The sequence below is a fragment of the Dendronephthya gigantea genome, unplaced genomic scaffold (assembly GCF_004324835.1).
Source record: "Dendronephthya gigantea isolate DGI-Jeju-01 unplaced genomic scaffold, DenGig_1.0 000565F, whole genome shotgun sequence".
NCBI classification, from domain to species: Eukaryota; Metazoa; Cnidaria; class Anthozoa; order Malacalcyonacea; family Nephtheidae; genus Dendronephthya; species Dendronephthya gigantea.
In genome coordinates, this window is record NW_021163575.1 from 26,793 (window position 1) to 31,342 (window position 4,550).

The window sequence follows — 4,550 nt, forward strand, 5'->3', positions numbered from 1 at the left end:
GATTTACAAATAGTTGTGTTAGACAAAGTCCTACGGGGATCCACCCTTCAGGTACTGAACTTTATCTGTTTGCATGTATGTTTGTAGTGTGATTAGTGTTTATGTTAATGTTTAAGTTTAGTTTGATTCATCGTATGAACTAAGAAAATGATTGGAATGCATGTATCTTTATACCTTTTACTTATATATAGTTAAACTTAATCTTTTCTATAGAATAATTTTCAATAAATATTAAAGAAATTCCCGTTCGACTTGCGTTTAAAGTAGCAGTGCCAAACAGCTCTCGTAATGAACCCAAAACGTCAGAACATGTAATCTCTCTAAAGCTGAATAAATTATCGTACCATTTATCTTGAATTTTACTACGCTACTAGTTGTGTGTAGGGTATTGAGCGTTGCATTTCAATACATGAAATCGGTGCTGTTATCAGAAAAATCCATAACTTATCTACTCGTTCACATATATCAAAAGAAGATGGCAGCAGTAATTGAAAATGTAAACATGTCTTAATATGTACCTCTCCAATAGCGACATCTCTCTGATATGAACATTAAGTCAAGTCCGGAATTGCAAAGTTAACCCATCCCCTGCTAATGATGTGATTTATTGCAAGTGCGTGAAGAGATAAACAATTGTGATATCAACAGCCCGTGTAACTCAGATATATTTACTAGTCAAGGCCCTGTAAAGGAGTTTGTGTGCATTTCATGCAAAACAGGTTATCTCAATTGTTTTCGGGTAAAATGACCATGGCGGTCATAACCGCCATAGCTCTAAATCCTGAATTATCAAAGCTACAGTCTTTCTGAATTGCTTATATGGTTCAGAATGGTTGCTTTTAGGGGTGGTCACTGGAGGGTGAAATTATCATCAGTTTTATATTTTACAAGCAAATTATGTTTACCATTCCAGGTCAACTGCTAATTAGGCATAAAATTACTGATTCACCCGGAAAAGTCTTTTTTTCTATTTTCTAAAAATGTTCGCCATATGATGAAAAAAATGCTTTTAATATATTTATTATAAATTTCCAAAGAAATAACGATGTTTTGTTGCGATACGACATATTTCATTTCACTTAACCCCCACTAAAACACAATTTCAGCCATATTTTGCAAATTTAATCGCTGTTTTTCGTCGTCCGTCGCAAGCGCCTTCTAAACATGGTACTCTAACACGACTCTAGTTGACTAAAGAATTCTTTTCGCCATTGATTTCATCAATTATGTCGCCATTGCAATGGCATAATCCTCAACAACTCCACCAAGTCCACCTTCGTTAATCAAGCCATTTTCAATATTGTAGTAAATCACATCTGTAAGTCAAAAGCAATTGCTTGTCAATACAAAACAACTTTATACTGAATATGTAAAGTAGAATGGATATTAGAATAAAAACAAATTAAAAAAAATGTTCGTGATATTTGTAGCAATACAATCGACTTGCAAACTTCAACAAATGTTTTAATTCCCATCGACAACTCTGGTGACGGGTTGCAAATTTTAAGGTTGGGAAGGTTTGACTTGGCTTTCTTTGATAATTTTCCACTTGGTGAGTTTTTCTCTCCAAATGTTGCACTTTCTCTTCATGTCACAGATGTTTCAAAATATAAAGTGATTTTTTTTTATAGAGATGAATGAAAGAGTGCAATGGAATAATGGTTTTCAGTCGAGGCCTAAAGAGAAGTCTTTCAGCACTTTTTGTAAATAGTATAGCTAGTAATTTTCAATAAGTGACCGTAAGTAAGAACGGGTTCAAACGGCTCACTCCTTTCACTTACTTGCGAATGCCACTACAGAGAGAAAGATACATAAATATATGCGAGTGAATAATACTGATTATTACTGAAAATGAAAAAAATGAGGAATGATCTAGCAACGGCTTCAGCCAGTGCTTCTTCTCTCAGCAATAAAAAACTCCATAATTCGAAACTCGCTAAAGTGCAAAATTAATGTTTCGAAGTTTTCTGAGCGTCATTTAGTAATACCAGCAAAGTGGTGTTCAAGGTTTTGAAGTATACGATACTTCATCAAATTTAGATTAAAATTTAAATTACAATTAATGTATCCTACCTTTCATTTGTGCTATCGGAAACTGCAGTAGAACGAGATTGAAGCTATAAACACAAATTGAAAATACCAGTTACGGATTTTTGTTAAGCGTTGCAAAGTATTCTACAAACATCGTGCTTATAAAATGTCTCAATATTTTGAACCATGTTTCATGGTATTTGTTTTCAAGAAATAATAGATGGACAGAAGAAACAAAAATGAGGCTCACATCAAATCTCATAGTTGGAGAAAGAATAAAATTAGACCTCTAGATGTCACCCAACCAGGTTGATCTTTTTTGTTATTTTCGGAATAATTTTATTCATAAAATTTTATCATGTTCGCTCTCTGTTGTCATTTCCTACCATCTGTTGAGACCTCTGTGCCGCTAGGCAAGCTACAGCGAAAGAGCACTGGCTTCCACTGTGATATCTTATCTGTGAAGTCTTATCAATGCCCGTTTCGTTGAAGAAACGATGAACCAAGATTCAACTTCGCGTCATAAAATCTTTGAAACATCAGCCCGACTTTCTTCATATTTCAACTGAAGGCATTTCCGTGAAGTACTTTAGATAAAAAAGTCATTTATATCCGGATTGGGTTCCTCCTCCAGGGCAAGAGTCGTGCATTGACCACGTGATAACGAAACATTCTGAGCTCATCAGTGAAGGATGAACAATTGTAAAGGTTGTATTGCAACTCATAAGAATTACCAAAGGATATATTTTGTAAAATCTATTATATTACGAGCGTCTTTTCTTAAGTCTAGCGACCTACATTGTTCCGGTACCGCATGAGAAACTCTAGCTCGAATCCTCTTGATCTGACGTATTCTTTGTAACCAATTACAGCCTAGGTATCTGTAGTTTTCTTCTGATTTTGGTGAATAACTGACGCAATCTTAAAAAGAAAAACATTCGTATACCGTCAATATCACATCCGGACATTTAAATTGCCCTAAGTTACTGACCAAATTTATTTAACATGCATTGCAATATGACGAACCAACTTCGACAGGTTTTTATCGGAAATAACTCTAGGGCCATAATTTGTATTGTTTAGAATATCCCTGAGTTCATCTTTAACGTTCAAACACACGATATTACTGTCGTTATCAATGGAAATGTCAAATACGTTCCTAAGAGCTTTCACTAGAAGAATATTAAAACTTGGTCGCTCTTGCAAATATATTTTGTTGTTTAAGCATGAATACGCTGGGCAGACAGTGTATGCCAATTTAAACAATGATACTGAAAGAATTTTCCTTACCTGACTAATTGAGGCCTCGTTTTTGTTTCTCTTAAGCTCAACTTTTAAAACCTCAGGCTCCGTGCCCTTCTGCAGTGAATCATCTCACACAAACACTTTTCCTGCCGAACAATATGCGCATGACATGTTCGAAGTTGCCCGCTTGTTGACCGTAACCGTGATTAACACATTGCCAAGCAACCAACTTCTTGACGCTCCATTGCGCAGGAGTCGTTCAACAACTGCAGTTCTATAAAAACAACAAAATAGTCATCTTCCCTGAAACACAGTGCAGAAAAATACGAAACCAACATACAGACCTTTTTGGTTGGGTCAAATAAGAAGAAAATGTATATTTGACCATCATATCACCCACGATTTCCATCATCTCTGAACTAAGTGTGTTGCTTGAGTCTTCCTTTGATTTCTCAAGGGAGTTTGGGAGTGAATGGAATTTGGTGGGGGGATTAGTGACTAAGGGTATGGGTTTGCAGCATCTGAAGATATATCTGCGTTGTTAAGACTCTAAAGGAATACAAGGACAAATGATTGAAAACGAGCTTGCATATAAGCAAAATTATGTAACATGAAATGGACAAGTTTATGTAACAACACTGCCTAAGCTGTATAAAGTTTAAACACCACTTCTTAATATCTATTGAAAATTTAGCAAGCAATCTCCGTGGCCATAGAATGACATGTGGACTTACTTTTGTAATCAATGGCACGAATTGTTTTCTTAACAACAGTGGACAGTTGACAAACCAGGATGAAATGACATTATCAGCAAGAGTTACCGTGTATTGAGAGTATTCCTAGGTGAAACATATCAGTTCGTTTATATTTTATTCAATTTCACAAAGCCAATAATATAAAGTTTGAGATGTTATCGCGTTAAACAAACCTCGATGATGCTGTGTGAGGCAAACATATTCCAATGACTTGTTTCAAATGGATCGCTGTGAAGTTTTTGTACTAATCACGAAGCTTTGACAATGCTATTTAAACGTTTTAAAAGAATGTTAGCAACTTTTCGTCGAATACGATTGAGTGTTTATACAACCTAGCTCTCCTTAGGGGGTACATTGATATTTCATAAAAGATTTCTTAATTTCTGTAACTTCAAGAAACATACCAGAGAGAAATTCTAACAGTGGTATGACAACTTGAGGCGTTGGCGAAAGTTTAGTAAACTTTTCCAGATATGTTGGGAGCAGCCTAAGGACAGAAAATTTAGAAATTATTACCCA

At 35.3% G+C, this 4,550-nt stretch overlaps 1 long non-coding RNA gene across 1 annotated transcript; it reads right to left on the reverse strand.

The window, feature by feature from the left end:
* Positions 1-1,277: 1,277 nt before the first annotated feature.
* LOC114543836 lies at positions 1,278-3,362 on the reverse strand. Its single transcript, XR_003690207.1, has 4 exons — positions 3,322-3,362; positions 2,830-2,952; positions 2,074-2,117; positions 1,278-1,316 (listed from the first exon to the last, which is right to left on the reverse strand). It is a non-coding gene; the product is annotated as an uncharacterized LOC114543836 (long non-coding RNA).
* Between the last annotated feature and the right edge of the window lie 1,188 nt (positions 3,363-4,550).